This window comes from Enhydra lutris, unplaced genomic scaffold (assembly GCF_002288905.1).
Source record: "Enhydra lutris kenyoni isolate GAN:26980312 unplaced genomic scaffold, ASM228890v2 scaffoldscaffold67, whole genome shotgun sequence".
Classification (NCBI taxonomy): domain Eukaryota; kingdom Metazoa; phylum Chordata; class Mammalia; order Carnivora; family Mustelidae; genus Enhydra; species Enhydra lutris.
Genome location: NW_019154151.1, coordinates 4409618 through 4432353, shown reverse-complemented (window position 1 = coordinate 4432353; position 22736 = coordinate 4409618). Strand labels below are relative to the sequence as shown.

Below are 22736 nucleotides of genomic sequence, written 5' to 3'. Positions count from 1 at the left end.
TATTAGTTTCAAAATTCATACAATCAGACAACACCCAGGAAGTGTTACTGATATCATTTGCCATCTCCTGCAGCTATGACAAACTCAAAATCAGATTTGGGCTACACAAATTAGTGTTACCAGGCAAAACTGCAAAGTAGGAGGCTTCCACCTATTTTGTAGCACTCTTCCACTGCCTCTTAGTGGATGTATAGGGCATTCTTGCTATCATAATTCCCTAGTAAAACAGCCCAAAGAGGTCCTCTCACCAAGTTCTCCCTTTTCTATATTACTTCTTCCATTATTCCTGTTATTCGATGATACATTGCATTCACTCAAAATCCATAAAGAAGTCAGAGTGGAGTAATTAATATGAAGGTGTAAAATATTGATAGCATTAGATGCTCTCATTTGAATTTTAAGGAAGATTTTGTTTAATAAATGCAGCATGGGGGCACCTGGGTGGCTCAGTTGGTTAAGCATCTGCCTTTGGTTCAGGTCATGATCTCAGGTTCCTGGGATCAGGTCCCATGTCAGACTCCCTGCTCAGTGGGGAGTCTGCTTCTCCCTCTCCCTCTGCTTGCTTGTGCTTACTCTCTCACACACATAAATAAAATCTTTAAAAAAAAATGAAATGCAGCCTATGTGGAAGATCTTTTTGGGTAGATGAATCTTCATAATTCTACTTATTTATCCCTCTTTAGAAGAAAGGTTCTAAGAATTTCTCATGCTATTTAGATCTCTCTTCTAGATTTTTGGGCTCAGAGTTCAGTGTTTTTGTCCTATGCATGGTAGTGGGAGACGGCTGGAAGGCAGAAGGTAAGAAACAAAAGTAACTCTTCCTAACCAATTTGAGTGACTTTCATTTCTTTTTCTTATCTGAATGCTGTAGCCAGGACTTCCATATGTATGTTGAATAAAAGTGGTGAGAATGGACATCCTTGTCTTGTTCCTCATTTTAGAGAAAAAGCTCTCTTTTTCACCATTGAGTATGATGTTGTGGGTTTTCACTTTCTTGAGAGTTTTTAACATGAATGGAGTTGCACTTTGTCAAATGTCTTTTCTATATCTATTGAGGCGACTGTATGGTTTTTATCTTTTCTCTTATTAATGTGATGTATCATGCTAATTGATTTGCAAATATTAAACCACCTTGCATCCCTGGAATAAATTCTACTTAATTGTCATGAATGATTTTTTAATGTATTGTTGGATTTGGTTTGCTAATATTTTATTGAGGACTTTTACATTTACATTCACCAAAGATATTGCTCTGTACTTCTCTTTTACTATGGTGTCTTTATCTGTTTTAGTATCAGGGTAATGCTGGCTTCATACAATGAATTTCAAAGATTTCCTACCTCTTCTATTTTCTGAAATAGTTTCAGAAGAAGAGTTATTAACTTTTCCTTAAATATTTGGTAGAGTTTACTTGTCAAGCCATCTGGTCCTAGAATTTTTTTGGGGGGGTGACTACTGATTCAATTTCATTTCTGTAACTGGTCTGTTCAAATTTTATATTTCTGCCTGATTCAGTTTTGGTAGGTTATATATATCTAGGAATTTATCCATTTCTTCCAGGTTGTATGATTTGTTGGCATATAATTTTTCATAATATTCTCTTACAATCCTTTGTAATTCTGTGGTGTCAGCTATTACTTTTGTTCCTTCGTTTCTGATTTTTTTTTTCAGTCCTCTTCTTTTTTTTTATGAGTTAGGCTAAAGGTTGATCAATTTTGTTGATCTTTTCAAAGAACCAGCTCCTGGCTTCATTGATCTGTTCTATCGTTTTGTTTGTCTCTATTTCATTTACTTCCTGCCTAACCTTTATCATTTCCTTTGGGCTTTGGGCTTTGTTAGTTCTTTTTCAAGCTCCTTTAAGTATAAGGTTAAATATTTGAGATTTTTTTCTTGTTTCTTGAGAATCCCAAAGATTTCAGGTCATTGTGTTTTCATTTTCATTTGTTTCCATGTATTTTTTGACTTCCTCTTGGATATCTTGGCTGACTCATTCATTGTTTAGTAGTGTGTTATTTAGCTTCCATGTATTTGTGTTCTTTCCACTGGTAAGGAAGGAGTAAACTTTTTATTGTCTGTAGATGACATGACATGATATATTTAAAAAACCCTAAAGACTCCACCAAAAAACTACTAGAACTGATAAATAATTCAGTAAAGATGCAGAATACAAAATTAATATATTGAAATCTGTTGCATTTCTATATAGGAATAATGAACTACTAGAAAGAGAAATTAAGATAACAATCCCATTGACAACTGCACCAGAAAGAATAAAATATCTAGGAATAAACTTAACCAAGTAAATGAAAGACCTATACTGTGAAAACTATAAATCATTAATAAAAGGAACTGAAGAAGATACAAAGAAATGGAGGAACATTTCATGCTCATGGATTGGAAGAACAAATACTGTTAAAATGTCCATACTACTCAGAGCAATCTACAGAATTAATGCAATCCTTATATATCAACATTTTCCATGGAACTAGAACTAATAGTCCTAAAATATATATGGAACCACAAAAGACCCCAAATGGCCAAAGCAGTCTTAAAAAGAACAAAGCTGGAGGTATCACAATCTTAAATTTCAAAGTACACTATAAAAGTAGTAATCAGATCAGTATGATACTGGCACATAAGCAGACACCTACAAAAATGGAACAGAACAGAGTCCAAAGATAACCCCACACCAGTATGGTCAATTAATCTACAACAAAGGAGGCAAGAATATAAAACAGGGAAAAGACAGTCTCTTCAATAAATGGTGCTGAGAAAACTGGACAGCTATGTGCAAAAGAATCAAACTGGACCACTTTTTTACACCACACACAAAAATAAATGGTTTTACTTAAGGGTAAATTAAACCCAAATACTGAAGTCACTTAGCAAGCCAGGCTATCTACAAATTGAATCATAGTAACATGAATAAAAGCAAACAAACTGAACAAAAAGCAAGTTAAATATATAAAACATGTTAGAAATGTTTGAAAATTAGTTTCTTTTCTTTTTCTCCTAAAAGTTTAGATAAAATATTTTCTCAGCACTTGGGAAAATCTCTACCTATCACTTTATTATAAATGGGCACGTTTCTCAATATGGGCTTTAATGTACAAATAACTCAGCAAAATGCTAAAACAGATTCTCTTTAAAAATAACAAATATATGAATTCCTTTTATTTCAGTTGCAGGTAAGTTAGTACTTTGTGTGGACAATCAAATTCTTATTATGAGAAGAACAAACTTTCAAAGCAACATAAAAGTTTACAGTCATCTTGGCCATTTACTTAAATCAAACCATATTTCAGAAGACCAAGTTACATGAGTCCTTTTACAGATTTTTTTCCTTTTTAAGGTGTCATCTTGCACAGAGAATACAAACAAAATTATATATGGCATATACAAAAAATTCACAAGCAATGAGCAAATTATTATGTTTTGCTTTAAAGGCACTATGAGCTTTGGGTAGAAATGGGCTTGTATTTAAACCCCAATGCCCATAACCTTGTACATTCAATTAAATTGGATTAGAAAACTGGGCCACGTTGGGGTGCCTAGGTAGCTCAGTGGGTTAAAGCCTCTGCCTTCGGCTCAGGTCATGATCCCAGAGTCCTGGGATCGAGCCCCAAATCATGTTCTCTGCTCCGAGGGGAGCCTGCTTCCTCCTCTCTCTGCCTGCCTCTCTGCCTACTTGTGATCTCTGTCTGTCAAATAAATAAATAAAAATCTTAAAAAAAAAAAAAAGAAAACTGGGCCACGCCACTAATAGTGACTTTCCATGATTAAGAAAAGCAACATGGCTCACAGAGCCCTCCTGACATGCCATTCTTTCTAGCCAAAGGCCAACCCTGCTCTTTAGAGCATATTCAAAAATGAGGCAGAGTGAGAACTCACAACAAAGGGCCACAAGGAGAGTCAGAGAGAGTGAGTCACACTGTTGTGTGTAGGTTGTATGCCCCATGTAATCAGGAAAGAAGAAAACAACAAATTATCCAAGTTAAAAACAACCTTAAAATTGTGTGTCCATGAAAAACTGTTGTGGGGGGGGCATTCAAGAGAGAATATGAATGAATAAAGGACTAGAGAAATGACTAAAGAATTTAGCTTTGGATTGCACAGTGTTCTGGCATCCTCGGGTCTATTCTTTTTCCTAGAAGAGAGTGGTTTCTGCTGGTCAGGTATTAGAGCATGGGTTTGAACTTAGACCTATTACAGTGGTCACTTGAGCACTTCTATCAGCAGTTCAGCCCAGACCAGTTCAAAAGAATTGATGCTAAACTCATTGCAACTTTGTATCGATATGATAGATATCTGTGGAAGGCAAATACAAACAAGATTCTTTTTTTTTTATTAATTTTATTTTTTATAAACATATAATATCTTTTTATCCCCAGGGGTACAGGTCTGTGAATCGCCAGGTTTACACACTTCACAGCACTCACCACAGCACCAAACAAGATTCTTAATAGGGAGGTAACATGGAACAACACAAAGACCAAAGGATGCAGAATTAGGCAAATCTGGGGTCAGTTTTTAACTATCATTCAGCAGATGTGTGACCTTAGGCAACTTAACTTTTCTGGAATTCAATTACTTCACCTATAAAATGGGGATAATGATATCTATCCTGTAAAGATTCTTTGAGGATTAGATGAGTGATCGCTCTTGCCTCACGTTGGTACAAAAATGTTAGTTGTATTGGAGCAAAGGTTGGAATGCTTAAACTGAAATGAGGAATGGAAAAACTGAAGACCCCTCAAAGGAAATGCTGAGGCTAGAGCTACTTCTAAGAAAAAAAAAGGGGGGGAGGTTATCAGCATCTAATCAGATTGATTTTAAGCACAGACTTGGGTAGAAATTTAAATAGCACCTATGCAAAGTAAAAGGTATGCTGGTCATGCTTCAACATCTTTTGAAGAAAAAGCTTAGGGATTTGGTGAAAACTCTGGGTTATCCACAGGTGATTATCTAGACTTTGGCCTTTAGCCCTGGCTTCTTTCTACTTCTTATTATATTCATCTTGTTCTACTTATTGACATTTATACTTTTTTTGCTCTAGGACAGCAAAAGCTGGAAGAGTAGTTGTATTCAATTTCACCAGAGAAAATCCTCCATACCCTAAGTGGAGTTTGAGCTAGAAAAGTAAAGTATCTGAGCTAGATAGAAGACAATTTCTTATGAAGTTGACCGTTGGTCTGAGAGGTGATACCACTGATCCCTAGCAAGCAGGGAGAAAGGATGAGGCATCCATGGGCATTCAGATCTTTCCGACTGGAGTTGTCACAATTTGACTTCATTTTTTCTTGTGAAGTATAGTGACTGTCATGAACATGAGCCACATCTATATTCAAACAGTATAGAATGGAGTTGTGAGTGGAAAGAATTTGGAGTTGTGTATGTTACTACTTCCTCTTGACTTCCATGAAAGAACAGTTAACTTCAAGCAAAGTGCTACCTGGTATTTGAAAAAAAAAGTGAAAAAAAAAAAGGTGAGTGGCACACATAGGGACATGCTACACAGATAGCAATACACTCTTCACCTTACTGCCTCACTGACAATGTGATTGCAATTCTGTATTGCCTAGTGAATGTACATCTTCTATCAGTAGCCTTATAACAGCTGGATGGATGGTACTGTTGGAGGGTACATGACACAAACTTGGTTAGAAAAATACAGTGACTGGCAGGAAAAAGAAAATAAAATCCACAAGGTTTTAAGTGTATTTATCAATGTCTCTGAACCTTTTGTAATTTTAATGGACTTTCTCTGTTTTTAAGATTTATTTATGTATTTTAGAGAGAGAGAGAGAGAGAGAGAGAGAGATAAAGCACAATCAGGGGAGGGACAGAGGGAGAGGGAAAGAACCTTTAAGCCAACTCCCCTTACTGAACACAGAGCCCAACATAGGGCTCATCTCACAACCTTGAGATAGTAATCTCAGTTGAAATCAAGAGCTGGAGGCTTAACCTACTGAGCCACCCAGGCACCCCAGTTTTAATGGACTTCCAATCTAAGGTCAAGTACAGGCATATGTACCTAAAACTGAAAATTAAGAGCTACACTTTATTAGTTTGATGTAAGTTGGTATCTTTTGGCAATAATAGGTCAGTTTGCTTTTAGACTGAGTTGTGATTTCAATAACTGTTAGTGCCATCATTTGACAATAAAATTCATTTGTGGGGAAGGAGGAAAGGGAAGCTTTGCTGGTAGGAAAAAAACAGTATTTAAATCTCACGCAAATCAATTTCTGTGTTACTATGCCAAATTTGTCTTTGATTTCCAAAGGATTACCTTATAAACTTAGCTAAATGGATTATCCATATATCAAGTCTCATTTGAATTAGAGAAACCTCTTAAAGTGAATGAAAATAGATTTTCTCCCCACCACTGAGAAAAAAACTATATCCTTCTATTTTCACTCAGTTAAAGGGGGGATGGGAAGTATTAAAAAGGAAAGAGAAGCTTCTGAATTGAATTCATTCTTTTTTCCCTATTAAGACTAAGTTGAAAACTGGATATCCAATTTACTACAGAGGGTATTCAAATAGTTCTGCTCACTCCCTCATTGCTTCTAAATTCAAAGGCAAGATTATAAATTCTTCGTGATTAAAAAAGTCAAGATTTAATGAGCAGCTGACTGCCCTTGGCAATTACTAGGGAAATTTAATATGATAGTTTTTTAAAAAATGATTTATTTATTTATTTGGGGGGGTGGGGGCAGAGGGAGAGAATCTTCAAGCAGACTCCCTGCTGAGGGTAGAGCCTGACACAGGGCTCCATCCCACAACACATGAGATTATGACTGGAGTAGAAACTAGAGTCAGACAATCAACTGACTGAGCTACCCAGGCACCTCTGATAGTTCTAACTAAATAATGAGATGTTCATATATGAGGAACACATTATGTATATTAAGTAGAGTAATGAATATACAATAAATGTTAGTTTAGCTATTAAATTTTGGACAAGTGATTAATTTTATGGGAACATATATTTTTATCAAACTTCTAAGGGAAAAAAAAATGCTACCTCTTCTCCTATACTGCTACCAGATTATACATTTTACATTTTGGCAGATGGCCATACAATTTTTTTGCATTCATTTTTAATTCAACTAAACAGCTATTTTGCCTCTTACTAAGTGGCAAGGATAGAGTGAAACAGTATTTCTACTTTCAGGATTTCAAATCTACTGGTGACAGAGACAGGATATAAAGACAACTATAACACAAATAAGAATTAAGTACAATGGCAGAAGGACAAAAAGAAATGACATTTGATTTGGGGAAAAGTGGTGATGGTGGTATGTATGTTCATGAGGCAAGTTTTCATAAAAGAGTTTATATTTGAAGAAAGGACAGGGTGACAATGATGAGGAAAGCCAGAGAGGTAGGAAAGGTAGGGTGACAATGATGAGGAAAGCCAGAGAGGTAGGAAAGGTAAGGTATAGTCAGGGAAAAGGTAATCGTTCAGTTAGGCTGGAACACAGGGTAAATGAGGAAAACAGCGGAGGCAGAAAAGGTCTAAGTACTTTGGGCACAGAGACTGTTTCTTTTCTATGCATTCATTCATTCATTCATTCATTCATTTGACGGCGAGACAGCAAGAGAGGGAACACAAGCAGCGGGAATGGGAGAGGGAGAAGCAGATGTCCCACTGAGCAGGGAGCCCGGTACAGGCTCGATTCCAGGACCCTGGGATCATGACCTGAGCCAAAGGCAGACATTTAGCAACTAAACCATTCAGGCACCCCAGAGAGACTGTTTCAATATGTCTTTGCTTTTCCCATAGCAGTTAGGTGCAGCATGCTTGGTTACAAAGTAGGTCTGCAAAGTAGATCAGGGAATTTAATGGGTTATACAATTACTCTTCAGTTAATTTTTAAATTTTTGGTTAAAAAAAGATTTTACTTATTTATTTGAGAGAGAGAAAGAATGAGAGTGGGGTGAGGGGCAGAGGGAGAAGCAGAGCCCCGCTTAGCAGGAAGCCTGACTTGGGGCTTGATCTCAGGACCCCAGGATCACGATCTCAGCTGAAGGCAGACATTTATCCAACTGAGTCACCCAGGTGCCCTAAAATTTTGCTTTTGCTTACACCCTTGTTTTCCAGTTTTACTAGGAAATAATTGACATACATCATTGTATAAGCTTAAGGCATACAGTCAATGGTTTTATTTACATATATTGTGAAATGAGTACCACAATAGGTTTTGCGGACATCCATGCTCTCATACATAGTAAATTTAAAAAAAAATCTTTGTGATGAGAACTCTTAGAATTTACTATCTTAACTTTCCTATATATTGTATAACAGTATTAACCATACTCATCATGACCTACATTATATCTCCAATGCGTATCTATCTTACAACTGGAAGTCTGTACCTTTGACTACCTTCCTCCAAAATCTCCTCTCTCTACACTTTGCCTCTGGTAACCATAAGTCTAATCTCTTTCTTTGGAGTTTTTCATCTCTTTTTAAATTCCATAAATAAGTGAGATTACATAGCATTTATCTTTTTCTGTCTGACTTGTTTCACTTAGCATTATGTTTTCAAGGTCCATCCATGTTGTCACAAATGGTGGGATTTGCTTTTTTCTGGCCAAATAATATTCTATTGTATGTATGTACGTATGTGCTATATATATATACACCGTATCTTCTTTATTCATTCATCCATGGGCACTTACGTTGTTTCTATGTCTTGGCTATTATAAATAATGTGCAATAAATATAGGGGTGCATATATCATTTAAAATTACTATTTTTGTTTTTTTTGGGTAAATACATATTAGTAGAATTGCTTGATCATATGGTCATTCTATTCTTAATTTTTTGAGGATCTTTATACTGTTTTTCATAGTGGCTGTACCAATTTACATTTCTACCAATAGTGCACAAGAGTTCCCTTTGCTCCACAACCATCCCAGTACTTGTTATCTCTTGTTTTTTCCATAATAGCTATTTTAGCAGGCATAAGGTGATGTCTCATTGTGGTTTTAATTTGCACTTCCTAATAAGTAGTGATGTTGAGCATCTTTTCATGTGCCTCTTGGCCTTTCATATTTTCTGGAGAAATGTCTAGTCAGGTTCTTTGCCCATTTTTTAATTGGGTTGTTTCTTCTGCTATTGAGTTATGGGAGTTTTTTAAAATATATTTTGGCTATTAACCCCTTATCAGGTCTATGGTTTGCAAATATTTTTTCCCATGCTGTAGGTTGTCTTTTTACTTTGTTGATGATTTCTTTTACTGTGCAGAAGTTGTTTAGTTTAATTAGCTCCACTTGTTTATTTTTTATTTTGTTGCTTGTGCTTTAGGTATTATATCCAAAACATCATTCAACACCAATGTCAAGGAGCTTTAGTCCTGTTTTTTTTTTCCCCTAAGAGTTTCATGGTTTCTGGTCTTACATTTAAATCTTTAATCTCTTTTGAGTTAATTTTGTGAGTGGTGTAAGATATGGGTCCAGTTTCATATTTTTACATGTAAATATCCAATTATCCCACCACCATTTATTGAAGAGACTCTTTTCTTCATTGAGTATTCTTGGCTCCACAGTCAAATATTGCCTAACCATATATCCTTGAGTCTACTTCTATGTTTTTGATTCTGTTCCATTGGTCTGTTTGTCCGTTTTTATGCCAGCACCATGCTATTTTGATGATTACAGTGTTATAGTATAGCTTAAAATCAGGAGGCATGATGCTTCCTGCTTTATTCTTTCTCAGGATTTCTTTGGCTCTTTAGGATCTTTTGTGTAAACCTCCTTTTAAAAATATACTTTGGGACACCTGGATGGATCAGTGGGTTAAGGCTCTGCCTTAGGGTCAAGTCATGATCTCAAAGTCCTGGGATCGAGCCCTGCATCGCATCAGGCTCTCTGCTCAGCAGGGAGCCTGCTTCCCCCACTCTTGCTCTGCCTGCCTCTCTGCCTACTTGTGATCTCTGTCAAATACATAAATAAAATCTTTTAATAAATAAATAAATAAATAAAAATAAAAAATAGACTTTAAGTTGCATTTCTAAGATGAAAACATGAACAGAATGTTAGCCCAACAATTCAGACAACCATCAGAGTTTCATTTACAAGAATGTAGTTACTGAAGCTCAGCTGTCTATACAAATGCCCCTTGAACCAAAACCATTCAAATCCTGTATTATGGTACATTTCATAGGAGAACTGACTTCTAGTCAGTAAAAATGGCATGGTTTAGGTGATTTTTATATAGGATTTTAGCTTTCAGATAGCCTTCATAGGGAAACAACATCAAGACTAAAACTGGTGTGGAAAAATAGAGATGCAGAAACATTGTATCTTCTGCATTGATTTTATTTCTGGACTCTACTCTCTTTTGAACAATACAACAAATTAAAAAGAAGCTAGTAACAATACATTTATAAATTTCATTTTGTTCACCATAATGACAACTGAATCACTTTGGTTTTAGACACACTACATAATGGTTAACTATTGTATAAAATAATAATCAATTAAGTATGTATATTATTGATTTAACATTCTACTAGCTTTCATTTCTAGAGAAGAGGATATGTTTTATATTCCTTGGAATGCAATTTAAATAAGCCCTACTAATTTTCCCCTTCCCTTCTAGCTACAATCTTATATGATACTGTCTGCATCTCTGGGATAGTAGAAGAGTGACAACCGAAGGAGTCTGATAGGGAAGGATACCTTCTTATGTTTTCAGTAAATAAATATAATATGAATTAATCTTTTTTTCTATCAAGAGTCAGTAATGCACCTGCAAAGACAGTTCAACAATCATTATAATAAAGCAGCAAAGAATCAATTTACATCTATTGTTGCTGATAGACCTGAGAGTGATAGATAAATTACAGTGTCTGACACCAACAGGCACTCAATGTTTATTGAATGAGTAAAATATAAATATCTCTCCTTACTAATAGCTTTCAAGAGATTCAAGAATAAGACATGTATAGACATTTAAAAAACTTTTAAATACAGACTCCATGAGGAGTACTAGAAAATGGGGGATATTAAAAATGATTCCACTTAAGAATATGCAAGACTTGCTATGACTTTTTTCATAGTCCTTTAAATTCTGTGATAGATTAAATATGAGCATGTATTATGTGTACCTTCTCCCATCTAGAGGTAGAATCTATTTCCCCATCCCTTTAATGTGGGATGGCTTTGTGACTTTCTTTGTCAATAGAATACAGTACAAGTGACACTCTGTGGCTTCTGACCCAGGCCTCAAGAGACTGTGTAGCTTTCATCTTTGACCTCCTGAACACCGGACTGGCCACATAAAAAATCTGAACTTCCTTCTGGAGAGGCCATGAGATTGGAAGTGCCAGGCTGACAGTCCCAAATAACTACCAGGCATGTGAGTGAGTCCACCCTAGACCACCTGGCCTCAGCAGAGCCTCAAAATCACTGTAGCTGCCTGAGTGACCTTAGGTGAGACTAGTAGCAGAACTGTCCAGCTAAGGCCACCCCAAATTTCAGAATTGTGAATTGTTTTAAGCCATTAAATTTTGTGCATGCACACACACACACACACACACACACACAAGCATGCAAGCATGTATGGACACCAAGAAAGAGAACCATCACTCTGGTTTTGTCTTCTCCTTCCCAGCTCAAGTGTATCACGGCATAGCAATGTAGAAATATTTGCATTCCCTTGGGATATGGCAAGAATGGATAAAGTCACAAAAGAATTATTATAGAGCATTAGGTCTTTGTGTTGAGTACGTCAGTAATCTGCCCCCCACCTTTTCATTGTTTATGATATACAGGCAATGTTGACTGGAAAGATGACTTAAGAGAATGAAAGCTTGCTTTCGTCTATGATATGAATTTGCCTTCCTTTTCCCTGGCTTCAGTTACAATGTTACAATACATTTTTGTGACCTTATGATTCCATTAGTATCTGTAAAATCATTTCATCCCAATTTTAAGAGCGCTAAAAGCAAATGCCACCCTGAAAAATCACTGAATACCCTGGTAGGTATCTAGGTGAATTGGGAGCCTTTCTAAATGTAATTAACTATTTTCCTTAACTTTTTGACTCAATTTTTCTTTAATTTCCTTTGCTTCTGAAACAGAATTCTAGTTTGGCATTTAAATTTGAGAGGAAATGTTATGGTCATTTGGGGAGGTAAGTTACCCATGAGGAATAGGCACTTTTTATTATGCCTATACGTAGTAAATGGTTTTATTTTTCTCATTTCCCTGTTCATGCTCTTTCACTTTCTCACTCTCTTTTGATTACTTGTTGCTCTCTCTCTTTCCTGAGAGCTCAAGAGAGACACATAGACATATCTTCTCTAGAAAGTTCAATGTAGTTGTATGAATAATTAGTGGAAAAGTTAGACTTATTACAAATATAAAATTTTAAGTATGCTGCTAAACCACTGTTCTGCTTCTAGAGTATTTTCACAGCTAATTATTATTTGTCAAGGGCTTGTCTTCATATTCTTTTTAAAGATTTTATTTATTTATTTGACAGACAAAGATCACAAGTAGGCAGAGAGGCAGGCAGAGAGAGAGGAAGGGGGAAGCAGGCTCCCTGCTGAGCAGAGAGCCCGATGCGGGGCTCGGTCCCAGGACACTAGGATCATGACCCGAGCCGAAGGCAGAGGCTTTAACCCACTGAGCCACCCAGGTACCCCCTTGTCTTCATATTCTTAACATTCTGCAGGACCTACCATTTTATATATGACTAATTTATATATTTATATCTTATAATTGTTACATAATGATGCTCAACTATCTATTAATAACTTGGTGATATTAAGTTATTTAAGATTTTCTTTGTATTTTTAATCTACAACCTAGGTTTTCAAAACATGTAAAGTAACTGCATATGTTTTAAGTCTGTTTGACCATTCTGAAGTTAAATATTACTCCACTTAATCTCAGCAAGATGCTAATTACTAGAAAACTCTACCATACATTTTGCAAATCAATTAAAAACCTTTAAAATCTGGTTTGAATTTGTGCATAAGAATTATCTCAACTCCTGTGAAAGTGTCCCTTTCCAACTGATATTTCCAATTTATAGAACTCCTCTTTGTTTGGGGCACCTGGGTGGCTCGGTTAAGTGTCTGCCTTTGGCTCAGTCATGATCCCAGGGTCCTGGGATCAAGCTCCGAGTTGTGGGTTGTAGCTTGAGTCCTGGGATTGAGTCCTGCATCAGCACAGGGCTCCCTGCTCAGTGGGGAACCTAATTCTCCCCCTCCCTGCCCCACCCCTCTCTCATGCTCTCCCTATCTATCTCTTTCAAATAAATAATCTTAAAAAAAAATCCCTGATTCTTTTTTTAATGAAACACACACACACACACACACACACACACACACACACACACACACACACTCCCCTTTGCTTAGAGTGGGAAAGAGGACAATGATAAACAAAACAAAAGGAAATTGTGTCCAGTCACCTGATATTTCACTCAGATCTTATCAATGATACATGGCAGTTCTCTCTTCTGGATCCTGACTTGAGCCATTTTGGGCAAATATTTGCTAATGCCAAGAGTGTACTGAGGATGACAAGGATAGAAGACAAGCATTGTCTTTAGGGATCATTCACTGTTAGAACAGATGGATAATCATGAGCCAATTGCTTAAATTAATGCTTTTGGAAAGCAAACCACATTATATACAGTGGTATTTCTTCACCCATCTTTTTTCATCTGTAAATTCAGCATAATCCTAAATAATCTATAATGGAGTAAACATGTAATCCACTTCTTAATGAATGGGTATTGTATCCTTATAATGTGATGGGGTATATGAAGTATAAATTTATGTATATTTTCCTCTGTTTTTTTTTTTTTAACAGAGGAAATGGTAACACCCAGCAGGATAGGGTCTCCAGAAAGAATTAAGTTCTGCTACAAAAAAATAAACAAAATTAAATTTATGTATCTGAGTTTGTGAATTTCAGACTCATACCTATTACATATGTCAAGAGTCTAATATTCCTGAGTTCTTTTAAAACTGAAAACCAAAATGAAAGGAATAAACAAATAAAATGGTATGTCAAAAGAAGTTATCATATACATCTGTCCATACCAAGAAGGTCAATACAATTGCCAGGTCTCCTGTGTCCTCTTCTTCGGCTATTATTTAAATATAAATTATTCTGCTTTCAGAAAATAACACAGGCTATGGTCTGGCTAGTATCTAATGAAATTCAAGTGAATTCTAATTTTGAACCTGCAAATTATTCTAGGATTTGGCTTTTTAAAAAACCCAATGCATTTGAAAGTCAGTATCAAGAAAGGAAAGGAAGTACTGTATTGTTTTAAGTCAGAATTTAGTAACCCCTTTTACCCTTTAGAGAACTTTGGACCTTTTGTAGAGACCTCTTTGGAAGATATACTCTAATCATAATTGAAAATCTGACTACATTTTTCCAGGCTACAATGCCTTATTGCCATGGTTATAGCTAAGGAAACATAGAAAGTAGAAAGGACTGGAATAATTCTGACTGCTGACAAATATTTTTGTCCACTGATAGATTTTTTTGGTAACCTACATATAAGGCTCTTAAATCCTTTTGGTTGGGTTAAAAAACCAGTTGTCTTAATGCAGCAAGCAAGGTGTTACTAGTTTTTCTTTCTTCTAAGTATATGCAATATTTAGAAAATGAAAATAGTCAGTGTGTTATAAATGCAAACAAAGCATAAAGCAAAAACTAAAAGCAAACTGATTAAACATACTTTAATCTTGTAGTACCAAGTAACTATAAGTATAGAATCTTAGTGGAGGCTTGAAGCTATACACAGATGCAACTTTCTTTATTCAGTGTTTTAGAGATAGATCTACTTAGATAGAAATCAACCACAAAGGAAAAGTCAATTTAGTTTATCTTTACTTTTGACTTTGAGAGAGTTTCTGGCTAGCACAGCATCTTTTTCAATTTGTTTCAGTACCATGTGTAACAGATACACTTGATTAATGAACTGATTAGCAACTTCTTTAATTACTTTCCAGTACTTTTTTTTCATTATCAAAGCTGCAGCAAATTTTTATAGTTACTATTCTTTAACTGTGGTACTCTAAAATCTTTAAAAACAAAATATGAGAAATGTCTAATTTCAAAATAGGTTCCTAAGACTTTTATCAAATATAAATCCTGTATCTTTCATTTCTCTAAAAGCTGTACATGTTAAGGGATCATAAAGGTTTTTGTGAATGAGCACTTTACACACAGCTCTAACAACTAGAATTATTACCAGGGGAGAAAAACTTCTACAAAAACGTAACAGTTAAAATTATACAAAACAATATAAAGAATATTCTGGATGTTATTTATAACCCAGTAATCTTTAAGCCATTATTATATACAGAAATGAAATATTGAATAATTTAGTACAAAGACAAGCCAGGAAAGATACTGGATTTGACCATCTACATTAGTTAGTTATTGCTGCCTAACAATTTACCCTAAAATTCAGTGGTTTAAAAATAAACATTTATTATCATACAGTTTCTACATGGCACACGGTCTTCTATGTGGTTGCAGTCAAGCCATTGGCCAAGGCTTCGATTTTATCTGAAGGCTCAACCACCCTGAGAGAGTGAGGCAGGATATTCTTCCAACCTCACATCCTTGCTGGCAGTCATCAGTTCCTGGGCATGTGGGCCTTTCTGTAGACTGCCTAAGTGTCCTCACAATATGGCAGTTGGTAATCCATGAGAGAGAGAACACACATGATGGAAGCCAGATGTTTTTGTAACCTAATCTCAGAAGTGACATACCATCAGATTTTCTGTATTCTCTTGTAGAAGCGAATCACTAAGGCTGAGCTCACATACAAAAGACATAAATACCAGGAGGTAGGGATCACCAGTGACCACCGCAGAGGCTTTTTATCACAAACACTAACCTTTTCAAATTAAGCTAACAAATCAACTTACATAAACTTTAGTCTTAGGATTGCATAACCTAAGTGGTCTCAGTCCCTTCCATTTATTCATTTATGATTGCTCAATAGATCATTCAATATCAAGTGTGTTTCTGAAATTCTACTGCTCAAAAAGCTTTAATCCTATATCCCCACTGCATAGAGGATGCTGTTTAAACTCCCCAGTCAATTTTCTGGTCTTCCATGGTCTGAATTCTTACTCTAGTTGCATTGGACTACTTGTAAACATTGCACATTTTTCCACCTTCATGTTCCCTCTGTCTGAAATATATTGCACCCCAAATCTACTTTCCTCTCCTCCTATTCCATTTTACCTGTCCAAGTTAAACCCATTCATTTGGGACTGGGTTCAAATACTTTTTCTGCCACAAATGCTTCTAAGAGGTCCCTAGTAAAATTCAATCCCTCCTTCTTCCATATTTCCATATAATTTAATTTTTACATTTATTATAGACTTAAGAATATGCATATTAAAATTACTTGCATGTATATTTGTCTCCTCCAATGAACTGTATGCTCCTTGAACACAGGGATCATGACTTATTCAGCTTTATTTTTCAAATGTTACAGCACCTAGCACAGTGCCTTGCTTATAATTCAGCAGTAAGTAAATTTATTTTATCCTTGTGTATAATTTTTTATAATTTTTGTATAATGAACGTCTCTTTTGGCTTCCACTCAATCTGATGACATATTCCTTGACAACAGTGTTTTATAAGGTTGCAGGGTATGTGATTTTCAATCCAATATTTAAACAGCCTTGAAAAGTGTGAAAGAGTGGGGTACTGGATTTATAGGGAAAAGGATGTAAAGCAAGATGCCACTGAAAGAAGAGTAAATGATCTAGTGTAGAAATTCTACAAACAGGTATTCTTAGTGTGGAATATTTGAAGGCCTTGTTAATTTAATATACTCTGGTATAAGTATCAAATGGCTACTTGCCTTTTAGGATATTTGTCATACCTCCACAATATTTTATTTAAAAAATAGCTGACCAAAATATTGAGAATAATTTTCACTTAGTTATATGAAGATCAGACCAATATAATTTTAAATTAAAAAGCCAACTCAATATTTATATTCTAAGATCCAGAAGTGCTTATGTAACTTCATAAATCGATAACACATATGGGTATTTTGATGACTAGCATTCTTATTTGTGAAAAGTTTTATATTGATTTCCCCCAACTCACTTCTCCTCTCCTTCTTCCAATGTCCTCCATGTTATTCCTTATGATCCACAAATAGGGGAAACCATATGATAACTGACTCTCTCTGCTTGACTTATTTTACTCAGCATAATCTCCTCCAGTCCTATCCATATTGATACAAAAGTTGGGTATTCATCCTTTCTGATAGAGGCATAATACTCCATTGTATATATGGACCGTATCTTCTTTATCCTTTCGTCCATTAAAGGGCATCTTGGTTTTTTCCACAGTTTGGCGACTGGGGTACATTGGGGTACAGATGGCCCTTCTTTTCACTACATCTGTATCTTTGGGGTAAATACCCAGTAGTGCAATTGCAGGGTCATAGGGAAGCTCTATTTTTAAGTTCTTAAGGAATCTCCACACTGTTCTCCAAAGTGGCTGCGCCAACTTGCATGCCCACCAACAGTGTAAGAGGGTTCCCCTTTCTCCATATCCTCTCCAACACACGTTGTTTCCTGTCTTGTTAATTTTGGCCATTCTAACTGGTGTAAGGTGGTATCTCAATGTGGTTTTGATTTGAATTTCCCTGATGGCTAATGATGATGAACATAAACTTGAAAAAAAAAAAGTTTTATATTGAGTATCATGGTAAAAATGGTATCAAGTTTTCAAAGCAATTTGTTTTGTCTCTGTCCCTAAAATGCCACATATTGTAATAGCTAAGCCTTAGTTTCCATTGAAACATTTTAAAACTTATCCTCTTCATAATTCATTTAGCTGTATTTTCCTAATTCCTCATTAGTAAACTTGAATTTCTTGGTAGTACAAGTTTTTTATTTGCATGGCAGCTATATGAAATGTAAAGCAATGCTCTCATTTAGATAGTGCTTTCCCTAAAGATGCAAAAGAAATTAGAATGAATATTCTATTCTCTGTTGTTTGTATAAATTATGTTTACCTACATTATCATGTATAGAGACCATAGTCTTTTAATCATTTTCTACTATTTTCATATTTTTGGCAACATAAAGTACTGGAAGTGCTAATTAAGAGTAATCAATATATCAGTAAATATCAAATTATATTTGTATACTTTGTTTTTTAAAGATATAAAGCTAGATAATAGTGACCTTGGGCATTATCCATTCCTTATGGACTGCCAACTAGAAAAAAGTATTACATTAATGATAAATTTCCTGAATTTGATAATTTTACTGTGGTTACCTAAGAGAATAGTCTTGTTCTTAGAAAAGAGCCACTGAAGTACTAAGGAGTAAAGGGGCATAACAAAACAAATGTGGCCAAAAGTTTAAATCAGTGAATCTCAGTATACAGGAATTTTCAGTATTATTCTTGCAAATTTTCTTTACATTTGAAGTTACTGCAAATAAAAAATTAGGGGAAAAAAAGATGTGTTTGGGGAACCAAATCCATATGACTTGTCCACTAAACATAAAAATTTACTGATTATATATTTAATATCATAGGTCAAACCAAACATTTCCATGTCTTGCCTCAATCGCTGGACTAGCTCACTCTACAGTCAGTCAACTGTCATGTCCTCAGGACAACTGCACAGTCTATGGAGAGGCTCCTCCTCCTCCTCATGAGAAGGAACTAATACCTTAAGATAGATGTTATTTATACTAAGTGGGGGGAAAAATATTGACCAGTTTGTTTCTACAGTATGCTAGTGAATTTTACTTTACTTATAGTAATTGTATACATTTTTTCAAAGTGGACCACAAGAGAAAAGCAGTGCAGTTAAAGTTGCCTGTACTTTGGATTTTGGATTTACGTTTTGCATTTTGTTGACTTATTTCTAACTCTTCAAACATTTTTCATATTTGCCCGCTAGCAGAGCCACTTCATTTGCTTCAGATCACCAACTGGCCCAGTGTGGGGGAAAAACCTCTTTCTGGGTATGACACTTGGCCATGATTCAAGACAGAATCAGATTTAGTGACACTTATGATTTGGCCTAGACTAGAATGCAAAATTAAGTGTAGAAGTTTTGCAACTTACCAAACTGCCTCTGGATACACCCAGAAAAAAATGTTCCAAAGTGTTCGGGCTAGCTTTTCAGAAATATTGCAGTTGTAAAATCTGTGACACCAGTAATAGCTGTGCCCAACATAGGTTTTATTGAAGTTGTTTACCTATGCCAATGTCTAAGTGTACTATGCAAAAAGATGTGGATAATAGTAATCTTTATAGAAAAATCAATACACCCAAATAGTCATAAAATATAACAGTGTGTACATGTAATGCATTATGCAAGTACAAATAGATCCACATTGGGCCAGATGTGATCTAATCATTCTGGACATTCTGTTTAGCTATATGATTTTAAAACATGCCGAACAGGCTATTTTCCTCAGACTAAAGCCATACATTTCACATTACTACTAGCAAATGATATTTGACATGTAATTTTAAAATGAAGTTACTCTAATCTAAAGTAATAGTACAACAACAGAGATAATAAATACTGAAACCTTTCATAAGATAAAATAGATTTTAAAATTCTAGAGTTTTAGTTACAAGTAATTAGAAATGCAATTTAGAACACTTAAAATGTATTTCTTTCAATGGTTAATTACATTAAAACAGCTATTGTTTCAAATGGTGGACTAATAAATTGTGATAATTACTGCTCTAAAAATTAGACTGCAACATTTTAATAAGCAGTCTATATGACTAGAGAAGCCTAGTTTTTCAAACCTTGAAAGTTTATTTCAGTAAAGTACTGTGTTGGTATATACATGGATGCATATAGATACATTCATATAAATAAACAAACATTATGTGTATGTATGCATATATGCATTTAATAGTGGTCTTGTAAAACAGAATGGAACTCTAAAAAGAATTTTAGGGGCACCTGGATGGCTCAACCAACTAGCCACCCAGGTGCCCCAGGTATTAACTCTTTAAATGATTGGTAGAATTTGCCTATGAAGCTGTCTGGTCCAAGACTTTTGCTTGTTGAGAGGTTTTATTTTGTTTTGTTTTGTTATGGATTCAATTTCTTTGTTGCTTATCAGTGTGGTCAAGTTTTCTATTTCTTCCTGCTTCAGTTTTGGTAGTTTATATGTCTCTAAGAATTTAACCATTTCTTCCAGATTATCCAGTTCATTGGCATATAGATTTTTTGTAATATTCTCTCATAATTGTTTGCATTTCTATAGTGGTTATTTCTCCTCTCTCATCTGTGATTTTGTATATTTGAGTCCTTTCTCCTTTTTTCTTGCAGAGTCTGGCTAGAGATTTATCAATTTTGTTGCTTATTTTCAAAGAACTAGCTCCTGGTTCTATCCATCTGTTCTATTGTTTTTTGTTTTGTTTTGTTTTAGTTTTTATGTCATTTATTTCCACTCTCATCTTTATTATTTCCTTCCTTGAGCTGGTTTGGGATTTTATTTTTCTTTTTACAGCTCCTTTAGGTGTAAGGACAGGTTGTGTATTTGAGATTTTTCTTGCTTCTTGAGGTAGGCCTCTATTTCTATAAACTTCCCTCTTAGAACTGCTTTTGCTGCATCCCAAAGGTTTTAGACCACTGTGTTTCCATTTTTGTTTGTCTCCATGTACTTTTTAATTTCTTCTTTGATTTCTTGGTTGACTCATGCTGCTAATCACTGCATGTATTTGTGGTCTTCTCTAACTTTTTCTTGCGACTGATTTCTAGTTTCATAGTGTTGGGATCAAAAAAGATGCATAGTATGACTTTGATCTTTCTGAATCTGATTCTTGTCTTGTGGCCTAATACATGATGTATTCTACAGAATGTTCCATGTGCACTTGAAAAAAAATGTGTTTTCTGCTGTATTATGATCAATGTTCTTAATATAGCTGTTAAATCCATCTTATCCAGTTTGTCATTCAAAGCCACTCTTTCCTTGTTGATTTTCTGCTTGGATGATCTTCCCATTGATGTAAACGGGGTGTTAAAGTCCCCTACTAACATTGTATTATCTTTGATCAGTTCCTTTATGTTTGTTAATAAATGTTGTATGCATTTTGGTGCTCCCATGTTGGGTACATAAATATTTACAACTGTTATATCTTCTTGTTCAACTGTACAGTTTATGATTATATAGTGTCCTTGTCTCTAAAACCATTGTTTTAAAGTCTATATTGTCCAGTTTAAGTATGGCTATGCAGCATTCTTTTGACATTCATTTGCATAACTGTTTCTTTATTCCCTCACTTTCAATCAGCAGGTATCTTTAGGTCTGAAATGAGCCTCTTGTAGGCAGCATATAGATGGGTCTTATTTTTTCATCCACCCCTGTCACCCTATGTCTTTTGATTGGAGCATTTAGTCTACTCACATTCAAAGTAATTATTGATAGATATGTATTTATTGACTTTTTTTTAACTTGTTTTGTGGTTGTTTCTATAGTTTTTCTTTGATCTTTTCTTCTTTTACTCTCTTTCATGGTTTGCTGGTTTTCTTTAGTGATATACTTGGATTCTTTACTCTTTGTTTTTTGCTTTTCTCTTACTGGTTTTTGATTTGTGGTTACCATTAAGTTTGTATATAACATCCTCTGCATATAGCACTCTATAATAAGTTGATGGTCGCTTAAGCTTGACCACATTCTTTACTTCTCTCCCCTGCCATGTTTTAGGTATATGGTGTCATATTTCACATCATTTTATTTTACGAGTCCCTTGATTTATTTTTACACACTTAGTTTTCATATTGTCACTTCCGGTCTTTCCTTTCCACAGAGATCCCTTTAATATTTCTTGCAGGGCTGGCTTAGTGGTCATGAACTCCTTGTCTAAGGAACTCTTTATCTTTCCTTCTATTCTGAATGATAGCCTTGTTGGATAGTCTTCTTGACTGCAGATTTTCCCTTCAGCCCTTTGACTATATCATGCCACTCCCTCCTGATCTGCAACGGTTCTGCTGAAAAACCTGATAGCTGTATGGGGCTTCCCTTGTATGTAACTATCTTCTTTCCTCTTATTGATTGAATTTTTTTCTTTTTTTTTTTAAGATTTTATTTATTTCTTTGACAGAGACAGATCACAAGTAGGCAGAGAGGCAGGGAGAGAGAGGAGGGGAAGCAGGTTCCTCGCTGAGCAGAGAGCCCGATGTGGGGCTCGATCCCAGGACCCTGGGATCATGACCTAAGCCGAAGGCAGAGGCTTTAACCCACTGAGCCACCCAGGTGCCCCAATTTTTTTTTCTTTATCACTACTTCTTGCCATTTTTATTACTATGTATCTTGGTGTGGAACTCCTTGGGTTAATTTTTTGGAGGAATCCCTGTGCTTCCTAGGTCTGGATATCTCCTTCCTTTCCCAGGTAAGGGAAGTTTTCATGTAGCATTTATTAAATAAATTTTCTTCCCCCTCTTTTTCTGGGATCCCTATAGTGTGACTGTTACTACACTTGATGGAATTGCTGAGCTCCCTATGACTATCCTAGATTTGCATAATTATTTGTCCTATCATTTGCTCAGCTTGGTTATTTTCCATTACTCTGACTTCCAGGTTATTAATTCATTCCTTTGCTTCATCTAGACTGCTATTTATTCCATCAAGTGTATTTTTAATTGCATTTATTATGTTCTTCATCTCTGACTGGTTCTTTTTTCTCTCTTTGTTAAGGGTCTCACTGATGTCCTCCACTCTTCT

General features: G+C 35.4%; 1 protein-coding gene across 2 annotated transcripts in view; it reads right to left on the bottom strand.

Annotated features, from left to right (window-relative positions):
- The window catches only part of LOC111159173 (diaphanous related formin 2), a 1005724-nt gene that overhangs the window by 62608 nt on the left and 920380 nt on the right, over positions 1-22736 (bottom strand). The window lies entirely within an intron of this gene.